The sequence below is a fragment of the Alligator sinensis genome, unplaced genomic scaffold, assembly GCF_000455745.1.
Source record: "Alligator sinensis unplaced genomic scaffold, ASM45574v1 scaffold26_1, whole genome shotgun sequence".
NCBI lineage: Eukaryota > Metazoa > Chordata > Crocodylia > Alligatoridae > Alligator > Alligator sinensis.
This window is the reverse complement of record NW_005842448.1, coordinates 927,743-941,204: the sequence shown is the minus strand read 5'-3', so window position 1 is coordinate 941,204 and position 13,462 is coordinate 927,743. Positions and strand designations below refer to the sequence as shown.

The 13,462-nt window shown below is 40.6% G+C and overlaps 1 long non-coding RNA gene across 4 annotated transcripts in view; it reads right to left on the bottom strand.

Annotated features, from left to right (window-relative positions):
- LOC102384217 overlaps positions 1-12,409 on the bottom strand; it is a 42,506-nt gene extending 30,097 nt beyond the window's left edge. For 3 of the 4 annotated variants that reach the window (XR_324636.1, XR_324637.2, XR_324638.2), the window contains exon 1: positions 12,358-12,409. This is a non-coding gene — a long non-coding RNA (uncharacterized LOC102384217). Of the gene's footprint in view, positions 1-12,108; positions 12,155-12,357 lie in introns of those variants that run through there. The other variant, XR_001358585.1, reaches the window with a different exon arrangement.
- Between the last annotated feature and the right edge of the window lie 1,053 nt (positions 12,410-13,462).

The following is a 13,462-nucleotide window of genomic DNA, read 5'->3' as shown; positions in this document are numbered from 1 at the left end:
AAAGAGTGCTGGGGTCAAGTGACCCCAGCCAGATGCCTATCCAGCCTTCTCTTAAAGACCCTCAAGGTAGGGGAGAGCACCATCTCCCTTGGGAGCCCATTCCAAATTTTGGACACCCTTTCCATGAAGAAGTTTTTCCTGATGTCCAACCTAAATCTGCTCTCTGTCAGGTTGTGACCATTGTTCCTTGTTACCCCAAGAAGTGCCCTGGTGAACAGAGCATCTCCAATCCCTTGCTGTGTCCCCCTAATGAATTTGTAGGTGACCACAAGATCACCTCTCAGCCTTCTCTTGCAGAGGCTGAAGAGGTCCAGGTCCCTCAGTCTCTCCTCATAGGGCTTGTCCTGTAAGCCCCTAACCAAATGAGTGGCCCTCCTCCGGACCCTCTCAAGTCTATCAACATCCTTCTTAAAGTATGGCGCCCAAAACTGGGTGCAGTACTCCAACTGTGGTCTGATCAATGCCACGCAGAGGGGAAGTATCACCTCCTTGGTTCTATTTGTCATGCATCTGCTGATGCATGATAAAGTGCGGTTAGCTTTGCTGTTGATTTCGTCACATGGACGACTCATGTTCATCTTGGAGTCCACTATGACTCTGAGATCCCTTTCCACTTCTGTGCTGCTGAGAGGGTTGTTTCCCAGTCAGGAGGTGTGCTGGATATTTCTGCATCCTAGATGCAGCACTCTGCACTTATCCTTGTTGTACTGCATCCTATTGTGTACTGCCCACTTTTCTAACCTGTCCACATCTGCCTATTGTTCCCTACCCTCTGGAGTGTGCACTTCACCCCATAATTTAGTATCATCTGCAAACTTGGACAGAGTACATTTCACACCCACATCCAAGTCAGTGATGAAGATATTAAAGAGTACAAGTCCAAGGACTGAACCCTGCGGGACCCCACAACCCACATCCTTCTAGGTTGATAGAAGGACCTGTCTACTACCACTCTCTGGGTGCGACTGCTTAGCCAATTTGCCGTAAACATCTATATCACAGCCTCTTAATTTATTTATGAGAATATACATGGGCATAAGCCATGGTCTTATGCCCACCAAAAAACACTGTAAACCCCTCTTAATAAAGGAGGCTACTAAAGACACAGCCAATGAGTACTGAGGACAAATAGAAAGAAAGCAGAGAAGGGACACTACTGGAAATCCAACAGCTAATTTCTTGGGACAAAAAAAAAAGAAAAAGCAGAGAAGGGAGCGAGAGTCATGGGTTAATAAAAAAACATCCAGAAGGGGACGCTAGTGCTCACTGGCCTGTGTCCACTGCCCCCTGATTGAAAGAGCCCGTGGTTGCTGACCAGTGAAACTCCACCCAGATATATGAGCAGAGAGGTTCCAGGAAAACAACCCCACACCTATAGTAGACAGTATACTGGCCTAGATGAACAATTGGTCTGACCCAGTATGGTGTAGTGGGCAAAATGAATTATGCTAAGGCTTTTTGGCCAGAGTTTAGGCCTTCCCAGAACTAAGCAATAAAATTGTACAGAGTGCCTTATAAAGGCAGTGGGAGAAGTGAGTACTATGATTGCTATAGTGGACAAACCAGATACAACAGTTTCCCTAAAAGAAAAGAAAATCAAAAACAGAATAGGATTGGAATACCTTACCTAAAAAGATGAGGTAAGAAACTTGAGGACTGGACAATTTGGGGTGAGAAAGTTACAAAAGTAGTGGACAAACAAAAGAAAAATTTTATGTTCATGTTGTCACCCTGGGGAGGCTGGGCCAACTGTCAAATTTTTGTTTGAACAATGGGATATCTAGAAACAATCATCCTACACACCCAGCAGAGGATCTGTGGATAGTACCACTGAAAGTCGCTGCTGTAACATCTGAAGGAACCACATGTCAGCTCATAATACCAGGAGGAAACTTGTAATAAAGATCAGGGATTACTATTAAAGTTCACTTTGTTACTAAATCAGATGAGGGCCTGTGTCAATCCTTGGGGATCTCTGGAAACAGAATCTTAGTGGTAACATATGTTACTACTCATATCATGTTCTACAGAGGAATACAGCTGCCTAGCCACTGGAGTGATTTTCCTAGACATGGTTATCTAGTAGGGGTGTGCGAAACAGGCTGTATTTGATTTGGATTTGGCCCAAATCAGGGACAGTGATTTGATCTGTTGACTTGGATCACTGTCTCCGATTTGATTCAGATGAATCTGAATCTGAAGATTCGATGCCGATTTGGAGAATCAGCGATTCGGCCACCCACGTGCTTGGTGGTGAACCCAGGAGTGGACTGGAAGTAGTTCCAGTCCACTTCCAGGTCTGCCAGGGAGTGCGCAGGGCCCCCCCACCCCCAGCGTGGCAATCGGCCATGGGGGAGGCACCAGTAGCCGAACTGGGAGGATGCGGGGGGGCTGCTTCTGGTCCAATTCAAGGTCTGCTGCTGAGCACACTGAGGAGCCCTCTGCGCTCCTGTGGGATGTTCCATCTGCCCCAGTATTGCAGCATTCACGAGCCGCCTGGTTCCTTGAGGTATGTAGAAAAAACATTTAAAGCTGTGTCTATGTCTGAATCGTCAAATCTTTCCAAACCTCTCTGAATTGTTTCAGAGGGTTCTGATTCTATTCAGAGAGATTAAAGGGTCTCCTGATTTGATTTGGATTCAGAGATTTGGCCACCAAATTAAGCTGAATCTCCACTAAATCGAATCAGGGACTGAAGCTTTGCACAGCCCTACTGAGAAAATGTATGGAGCAGTATTTTCATTACAAATACCACCTTCTGACAAAGTCACAAATACAAGACTACCTAGAGAAATCCTCTGTCTAACCTCTGGCATCTCAACTGTGTTATTGTTAGAATTCATGATTGAATGGATGTCTGTATCACACCAGCCACGTGAGGAACCAATGACTGCTGGACAGATCATCCCTTGTCAGATCCATTATGAACATTCATCTTGACCCATAACACTGAAAGAAGCCAAAAGCAATGCAAAGATTTTTCAACATTAAATCTGTTCAAGACCAAAAGGTCTGCAAGGATCTTGAATAGTAACTTCATGAAATCTCTCTGCCCTACCCACAAATGAAGGCACTGTTGAGGAACTCTGAAAGAAGTTTAAAACCACCATCCATATGGCCTGGGCAGAATCCATTGGTTATACTACCTATCAACACCAAGACTGGTTCAAGGAGAGCAACACTGAGATCTAAGCCCTCCTCAACTGGAAGAGGAGGACCCATTCTGCTAGGCAAGATAACACCTCATCTCAGCAGAAGGAGAGATATGAGCTACTCAAAGCCAAAGCTCAAAGAGGGATCCAGGAAATCAAAACCTAGTGGTGGTAAGTTAAAAACAAGGATTTTCAGCTCTACACTGACACACATGACATGCACAGTTTCTTCCAGGCAGTGAAAGCCACTTATGATCCAACTTCCCATGGCCATAGTTTCCTATGATCACAGGATGGTTTGATGCTCCTCAGAGACAACAAATCTACCAAAGATGGAAAGAGATGGAAAGAGAACCTTGAGGCACTCCTGAACCATGAGTCAACTGTGATGGGTGCCACCACTGAGTCCATTCCCCAAAACCCCAAAAGGGGATCCCTTGCCAACCCTTCTATCTTGGAAGTATTTTGAAACCAAGAGCAACAAAGCTACTGGACTGGACAGTATACCTGCTGAAATCTTCAAGACTGGCAGTGAGGAACTGGTACTGAGACTCCAATAACACATTCTTCAAATTTGGAACAAAGTGGAGATCTCTGGGGACCTGACTAATGCCAACATTGTGACTATCTTCAAGAAAGGAGATAAGTCTGCATGTGGGAACTCTTGTGGCACTGCCCTCCATTCCACAGCAGGGATATTTGGCACCTGCATGCTCTTGAACTGTTTTCCACCTGTTGCTAATGAAGACTTATCAGAATCTCAGTGTGGTTTCAGACCATTCCTATAGGACAATTGACATGACCTTTATTGCCTGGTGGGAACACCACCAAGACCTCTATTTGGCCTTCATTGACCTCACTGAAGTCTTTGACTCTATCAATCACAAAGCCTTGTGGAAAGAACTGGCCAGATTTGGATGCCATGGAAAATACATCAAGGGCCTAAGACTTCTCTATGATGAGATGACTGTGATTTTTCTTTGTAGTGGACTGGAGACAGATCCATTTGTCATCTGAACTGGGTGAAACAAGGATGTGTCATTGGCCCAATTCTGTTCTCCGTTTTTTTATTGTCATCCGTGTTCTCATTAAGGACTACCTCCCTTCTTGAATAAACATTAAATACTGAATGAATGGAAGTCTTTTTAGCCTGGAACATTTACACTTGAAGACCACAATATTCAAATCATCTTTGGCCTTCAATACACTGATGACCATGCCACCCTAGCTTACACTGAGGAAAACTTCCAAATCGTGTTGGATCTCTTTGCAAAAACCTACTGGACTTCAGGCATCTTTCTCAAAATCAAGAAGACTAAAGTGCTCTATCAGCCTGACCCAGGCCATGAATGTGCCCCCATCCACCTTTGAAGTAGTCAAGCAGTTCCCTAACCTCAGTAGCCACCTCTCTCCAAAAGTGAACATTAAGGAGGAATTCCAGCACAGGATCCAGCATGCAAGTACCTCCTTTAGAAAATTGTTTTGGCAGATTTTATAGGCCATGATATCTGGAAAGATACCAAGATCCAAGTCTACAATGTAGTCGTCATCCCCATTTTCCTCTATGGATGCAAAAAGTGGGTGACCTACTATCATCATCTAAGAGCCTGGAGAGGTATCAACAACAGTGACTCCAGAAAATTCTCCCCATCAAATAGAAAGATCACCACCCAAATGCTGAAGCCACCAGACATCCTTGCTGAAGCCAGTGTTACCAGCATTGAATTAGTGTTTCTCAAACACCAGCTTCGCTAGATCAGATACTGTGTGCAGGTTCTTGACTTCTAAAAGAAACTATCTATTCCCAGCTTAGTTGCAAGAGCTGGGAGGAGCTGACTATTGATCATTTACAGTGACACTACAAACTCAAGCATGTGGCAGCCTGTTTTGAGGTAAAGCATCTTGGCCTCAAAGCAGAGACAAGAGAGCACAGAAAGGAAAAGGAGAGAAAATCCAGCCTGTGGCCTACTGTCCCCTGAAGAAAGACCTGCAACTTCTGCAGATGGATTCATACCTCAAAAATTATACTTGAGTCACCTCAAGACCCATCAATGAGCCATAGTAGAGATCTTCCTAGAATCGAGGGATTGCAACCAACAGCGTGTATATTCTTCTGAGAAAACAGAATTGAAACTGAACTGGCACTTCACTAATTAGATATTGGCTTCCATTTCTAAACTTCCATTTTTTTGAACTGTCACAGGTAATCTTATAATTCTTTATGTAAAGACTGACTGATAAGGACATGTACTGAGGATCTATATTCCCTGTTGACCTCAGGCCAACATGTATTAAATATGTTTATAGTTTAACATTAAAAATACTCATAATGCCAGATAGCAAAGTGCAAGATTACTTAAGTTGCTAATAAAAGGCAAAGAGAGTTGCTTAACAAAAAATATATATTTTTATAAAAAAGGAGGGTTTCCCCTTTTGAGAACAGTGTCACAGTTTTTTCCTCATGCCAGACATCTGCCTCAAAAAATACTCAAACAGACCATTTTGTATTCTATTATTAACAGACTAAGAGAACTGTCTCAGTTTTTCTGATGCTGGTTTATCAGGTCTTGACCAACCCCTTATTTTTATTTTAACCATAAGACCCCAAATATAGTAAGCACATAGTTGTATTAATGCTAATTACTCCCTGCTATAAAGGCCCTAACGAAACCACCTCTCCAGTGTCATTTACCATAAGAAGAATGTGCTGGGAATACAGCTTAGTTTAAGGATGAGGGAGGCCTTGCTAGCTCTAATAAATATGTAATAAGTAGCATAGGTGTGAATATTAACGTTAAAAAAATTGCTAATTAAAGATGTGTGACCTTCATTGAAATAAAGCATATTAGCAAAATATGCTAAGAGCATCAGAACCATTCTAAACAGCAGAATTAGAATAAGGTCCATTACTGTTACTGTGTAATACAACTTATTTATTATGACTTGATTATTCATTCTTAATAACTTTTGAAGATCTTGAATTCACTAGCCTCCAAAGCACTGTCATGTAACGTTCTTAAATTTCTGACACTTCCCACTTATTTTATATGTTTTGATATATAAAATGTTCAAGAATTCTAAGTCTGTGCATTTAACTAAGCAATGCTGAAATTCAATACATTTTTTGAGAAACAGGTATGGTTAATTGGTTCATTAAAACGCAGCCTGATTTAGAATAGAAATCAGGCTCCTTGAGAGGTAGGTCAGAGGGGGGCCAAGAGGATTGTGACTGAGAGTGTGTGGTAACCTAAAAGGAACAGACTCTATTATAAAACTGGAGGGAAAATCTGAGTTTCTATTTAATTAAGTGGATGTTTTAGGGAACAGCCACTGAAACGTGACGGGTACAGGAGGAACAAAGGGTAGGGTCATTGAATGATTATGGGTCTAAAAGCTATCTTCAGATCAGTAGGTCTGAAAATGTTATAGTTTGCATTTGAGATTTAAAAGGTTACTAAGCACAGACTCATAAACAAACCATATTAGTGCCCCCAAACAATTATTGGTACATCCCTGCATTTCCAAATCATGATTTGTTTTTGGTTGGGTTTGTTTGTTTGTTTTAAAGAATCTCTGGACTAGTAGAGTATCTAAAAAATATGTACAGTGGATTATTTTTTCTTGGTATTGTGCTGACATATATAAATAAGTAAGATTCTTCAACAAGATACTGCAAATCACCTTGAAGGGGAGTGATTACACCAAGGATTACCAGTCTTTTTTCCTGCAGTGCTTACATTTTATACCATTTTCTTGCACAAGTTCCCCTTAAACAAACTACTTCACCTTGAACAAAAGGCCCCAGCTCCTTTTATTTTCTGCCATTCCTCTCTTTCTCCATGTCTCCCCACATCAGCCTTTTATCTTATCAACCGATACCCACATTCTTTCTCCTTTTTTTTTTTTTGGTTTATCTTTTTTAGTTATTTTTGGTCTCTTCCTGAGTTGTTTCCTCCCACTATGTCTCTGTTGAATACAAGCTGCATGTTGCTCAGCAAGTGTCCATTCTTCAATGGGACATGTTCAAAGTTAAACACATTCTCAAGTCTATGCAGGATCAGGGTCAGAAACAAACTTATTACTGTGCAGAGAACCAGCACAGGACCTATTTACAAAACAGGAAAAATGTTACATTTAAGTGCCCAACCAGGCTTTGGCTAGCCCTCAACACCAACTGAAAACAGCACTGAGGGAAAAGAAAAATCCTTACTCTTTCTCCTGAGAGAGTCATATAATCTCAAGCTCTCATGGATAGGAGATACATGTGTGGTAGGGAGAAAAATCCACAAAATGTGTCTTCACAAAATATAGTGTTTAATATTATTAGCAGTTTTTCCAAAATGGTATTCAATCTTTAATTTTATCCAATTAAAAACTATACAAAATGAACTTTTAAATCTGGATATTTCTCACTTAAAAAAGATTCAACCTTTGAGTTAAAGCAAATTCTATATTGTAACAGGAAATACAAAGGATGGTGTAGCAGGTTGCTATTGCTTAGTCAAACAGTCTTTATTTTCTCTGGCAAAACTCGTTCCCCCAGGAACCAATGTAAGCAATAAACAAATAAGTGTACAAATTACAAACAATTACATCACAATTTGCAGCCTTTCCTTAGATCCTGAGGGCAACCCCAGCTCTGTGCTTCTTCCTTAAGCACCACAGCCTTCCCTCTCTCCCTTAGGTCCCCTCCCTAGGAGTTTTTAACTTCCTCTGGGCCAGGCAATCATCCCTGTGAACTTGCCAACCTTTTCTAACCCCTTGTAGCTAGGCTACAGCTCCTGAGCCATGCACCCAGTTACAGATGGGATTGGAGATCTTTTCCCCCCTCTTGGAAATTATTATTAAGTTGATTAGGAGGAGGACAAAATGTTTTCATCTCTGTTTAACATTTTTGACTATTTCCTTTTAACACACAGCCCCTATCAAAACTTTGGTAGGAAAAAGGAGAAGGATCCTTCAAGTTGTTTTTCATCATGTTCTACTTCATTATTAAGCAATGATGCTGAGCTTTTCACCAAGATTGCAGCTAGCAAGCTCGAACAGACCTGACAAATGTGAGTAATGGAGATCAAACCAAGTTTATTTAGTGGATGAGATTGGCAGATAACATTTATCATTTGTTTGAGAGAACTGGGATTTCCAGGTTGATGTCAGGCTGGTGATAAAATTAGAGACTGAAAGAGATTTGCCAGGCAGCTTGCATACTCTTAGAAAAGGTAGCATCCATTTTGATTAACACTAAAACCTGAAGTGATTACATTTTATAAATACATTGGGGTGAATATTACAAAGGGAGAAGAGGATTTTTTATGCTAAAAAAAATACCAGAACACTGGATGCAAGCTGGTTGTGATCAAATTTAGATTGGAAATTAAAATAATTCTAATTTTCAGATATGTGAAGGTTTGGGGGACAAAACAGAGAGGAAAAAAAGTCTGAATCATTTTAAGACTGACCAAACTTGGTCAGTTTATGAAAGGGATAATCTGGCAGCATAGGAAGTACTTGCTTCAGGAATCTGTTTGTGATATATGGAGTACTTACCCTGCCTGCTTTTGCATGTAAAGGTAACTTTCTCACAATGTGCTGAGTGCTAGGCAATTTCATGCTTCAGAATTTTGGCTAGCTAACTGTAGGGGCCAATAGTTCATTTTTTTCTTTTGCGAATGCTTTATTGGCTTAGCTTCTGCCCCCCCCAAAAAATTAAAATATTTGACATTGGCCACTCTTAAGGCTGATTTTGATTGAGGTGTGCTAATTTTCCTTCCCAATACCTAGAAACCTCATAGCTTCCTGACTTTGTTCTTCCATGAAAAGTCAAATCAGTTGCCAACTTTGGGGTCAGGAAGGGGTAGATTGCCTTCCTCTGCCCTCTTCCTAGGATCCTCTGAGTATATATTAACCAAATATTTTTCTGTCAGTGTCAATGGAAAGGCATTGGAAATGGCCTCAGTTCTTCTGCTTTTTACCTGGCCATGCTGTAGGGTCTTCTACATATTCCTGATCTTGTAGTTGTGATGTGTTTGGTTCTGAGTGGATGTTTTTTGGAAATACTTCAGTAAATTATTACTTGTGAACATAGGGGTCAGAAATGATAGCTCAGAAGGCCCCTTTGAGTCCTAAGTTCCCATGAATTTGATAAGTGTCTTCCTGTGGTTAACTCCCCACTCCCCAGCCTTCACTTACTTCCCCCACAGAAGAGAAAAGGAAAGGCAAATGAGAATTATACTGTTAATGACAATCAACTATTGTCACACTTAGAGTAGTTTACACACTAAGCTTACATTAAAAGTGTTTCTTATGAAGGTTAGAACTTAAAGTGCTTTCAGTTCCACAGGATCAGTAACATATGGTTCCCACATTCCCCTCTCCCCATCCCCCAACCAAAACAGTTTCAAATGTTGCTGAGGCTAAAACTATTGCACCACTTTAGGATTGGGGTGCTGGGATCCTATCATCCCTTTCAGCTAAAATTATGGGGTGGAAAATGACTCATGGTGGGAGGGAGGATGTGGTATACCACTGGGTTGACCCTATACTTACTGTACATTAGTATAGTGGACAGCCATAGCCTAAGACACTATAAAACATGTCAGAATTAGCCCTCTTTCATCAAAGGTTATTTTGGTAGGGGAAGGGCTAAGTTGTAGTATGAGAATATCAAGAGAAAGTCTGGAGGTTGGGACACCTGTCTCAGAAGTAGGATTTGGTTCAAATATGCTCAGGCTTACAAGAGTTTTCTTGGATCTAAGATAATGGACATGCTGCTGGGCTCTTCTGGCCCAAAGATAATTTTAATTGTGCTCCACAGCATGCAACACCTTTTAAGGAAAGGTTCTGAAGATGCAATTTCACCCTGTGCTCTGTAGCCATGGATTAAGGTATATGTTTGAGAAGTAGGCAGTGTTGGTTCAAATTCCATTGTGCCACAGTATGATGCACCTCTTAATTACTCTGTTTCAAGGGAAGGACCTGAAGATGCTTTTGAACTGCATGTTGTAGCCTAGTGACTAGGGCACATGCCTGAGTAGTAGTGATATTGATTCAAACCCACTCAACCAAGTAACCTTTAATCATTCTTTGCAATAGGCATTGTTGGTTCAAGTCATGTTGAGGAGAGAAGGGAAAAAAATCAATATTTTTGGTTGCAAATGTGTTTGGTTTATGCAAAGTGCATCTACTCCCACTGAGAGGGGTGGAAATGTCTCCTTACAACATAGTAGGTAGATAGTCTGATTTTTTTCCCATTCACAATAGGGAGGAAAATCCTATTAGACCACTCTTGTGAGATGGAGCTGATGCAAGTAGTGTATGATAGGTATGTTTGGAAACACGGACAAAATATGTTTTCATATGGAAGGGTAAGTGGCTTTTGGGCATGTTCCAGGTTTCAGCTGACAGCCAAAAGTCTGACATTTATTACAAATATCCGAGGCATTTATGTTAGAAGATCCCTCTTTACCAGAGTGATCTATTTTCTAATGCTTTTCTAAAACCAGGGTATTGTTGCACTTGTTTGCAGGCATCTTCACTATTTCAGAGATATCATCCAAAAACCTGAACAGCTACAGTACTTCAAGTTGTAAAAATCTTTCTTTAAGCAACTGTATGGCAGTATCCAAAACATAATAGAAAAAAAGATGGCTGTATACTTCTTTTTGGGGTAGTTAATAGTTCATCTCTGGCCTTGTAATCAAACATTTTCTTCATGATTCATATTCTATGTTGCTTTTCTTGTGAGAAACTAGCTTTGATTTCCTACTCATCAGGCACTGCAGTTTCAAATCCTCAATCAGAACACTAGTTTACAAGGAAATCCTTTGAATAGTTTGTGATGCATAGTTTGTTCAATATCCACTTCCAACTTTTTGAAGGATTTGACATGAGATGATGATTTATATCCTATTCCCACAATACACTGTAGCTGCCAGATATTTCAAAGCCACCACAGATTTTTTTAAAGAAATTGGGCTCTATTGGCAAGCTTCCAGCCAACACCCTATTAGCTGCCGTGGATTTTACAGCTCTGAACACCAACAGCCTGAATGAAGAGAGATTACAAGTCGTATAGAACAATCTCTCTGATGAGAATACTGTTTCCATCATGCTCTCCCATGCTGTACTCACACAAAACTATTTCAGATCTGGGGAATCCTGTACCTATAAGCAAATGGCACTACCCCATGGTGAGATCAAGCACGGGGCCCTGGAAACTGGGCTGCCTTCCACACCGGTGTGATGTAGCACTGGGGATGGGAAGTCAGCTCAGCTGTTCTGACTCCCCCTCCCCAGCGAAACTCGAAACAGCATCAAAAAAACCTGTTTCAATGGAATGGAATGAAATGGAAGAGAAGAGAACAGCTGTTTTGACTCGAAAATAAATTTAAGATGAAACACTGTTCCCTCGAACCGTCGAAACGCAAGGGAAATGGAACAATGCCGTTTTGCACAGCCCTAATAGCCATGGGAGACAAACTTGTTCTGGCTTACAGACAGCCCCGCAACTTCAACTTAAGCAACAAGCTACCTAACTTCCATTCTCACTGGGCACTAGGCATTGCAATGGACCCAGATGCTAGCTGTGTCCCTTTATCAATACAGACAACAATATTGCTGGACCAAATAACACAGATTATAACATCCAAGGTTCATTCCTCTGCAACTCTACCAATGTCTGTTACACCATTACCTGCTTACAGATGTCTATATTGGACAGATATGGCAATCCCTATGTGTAAGAATGAATGAGATCAATTCCAGAAAGACACACAAGCCTGTGGCAGAACACTTTAACCTCCTTGGACGTTCGGCCACTGATATCAAAGCAGTTGCCCTTATACAACAGAACATTAAAAACCAACTTGAAAAGGCAATTGTGAAACAAGAAATCATACACAAACTGGATTATGTTAAATATGGTCTAAACAGAGGTTAGGGATATTTAACCCATTACCTGGATTAGTTTTTGTGACTCCTTTGTCCATATGGGTTTACTGCTTCTTCACTTCTCCTAGTACTGCCCTCCCATCTGTCTCTTGTATTCAGAGAGACTGGGTGTATAATGCCCAGAGTGTATACTGCCCACCTGGATTCCTGTCTCTTGAATTCAAACTACTCTCCTTTCTACACACTATTCATCTCACAAAAGCTTATCCTATACATCTCTGATTTAGTTAGTATACAAGGTACAAACCACCCTTACCTTCTATCATGCTGAAGTACTGCACGGCATAGCACTCTAATTACAGATTCTGTGAGTCAGCAATTTGGCATTGCTTTGAGTTCTAGTTCTTGAGGGCCAATTAGGTTTGAAACACTTGCAGCTGAAAGCACCTTAGGCTTCTGAAACTTGACATTGAAATACGGACTGCATGAATTTGACTTTTCCAAGTTGTTTCCCTTAAGGAGATAGCACAGTTGTTGAATTACATTCCAACACTGCAGTGAGGTAACAAAAATATAAACACTTTGAAACACATCACAAGATGCCATAACTCCAGTACGGTGGCTCACGGCATTAGTGAATACAAGGTAAAAAACAAAAATACAAAGAAAAAAACCCCTGTGCCTTGTTCTGGTTTTTAGGGTCCTGAAAATTCATCTGTACTCTGCTTTGTTTGTCTTTCATATTTTCCCTGTTGACATAGTTTTGACCTCTCAAATCACAGAGCGATTCCCTTTTCTTTTAACTGTTTAAGGAGAGCTTTTGTCATTCCAGTCGCATTAAAAAAAAAATCAAACTAAATGCTCTTTGATCATAATGCCATCTTCTCTTACCACCATTGCTTTTCCTACAGAAACAAACCTTAACAATCATTGTTGTCTGCTCTTGTATGCTAATGTCTTGGGTACAGACAAATATGATAGAATCATACTTAGCAGTTGCAGGGCAGAAGTATCTCCCAAGAGCAGAATTTAAATTATTTTATTATTAATATTTTGCCCAGGTAATATTCATTAATTTCCTCTGAGGTAATTTGTTGTAGATGTGCTTTCATCATAAAGTCATATTTCCCAATAGACTCCACAAGTTTAAAAAAATTCCCATTGTAGAATAAACACAGTTTGTCTACTGAACCTCACGAGGAACCATTTTCCATTCTACAAAGGCTGAACAAATCAAAGCCTTTCTAAAACAGCTTGCCAATATTCTATCAGAGAATTAATTTGGTACTAGTTTACTTTAATAATCCTATGATATTGCTTTAGTCTAATTGGTAGTGTTGGACTGATGTAATCATGATGGTCCAGGAAATATGGAAGAAGCAAGGATTTTTGTGCACAGTGTCCTTTATTGGACCAACAGT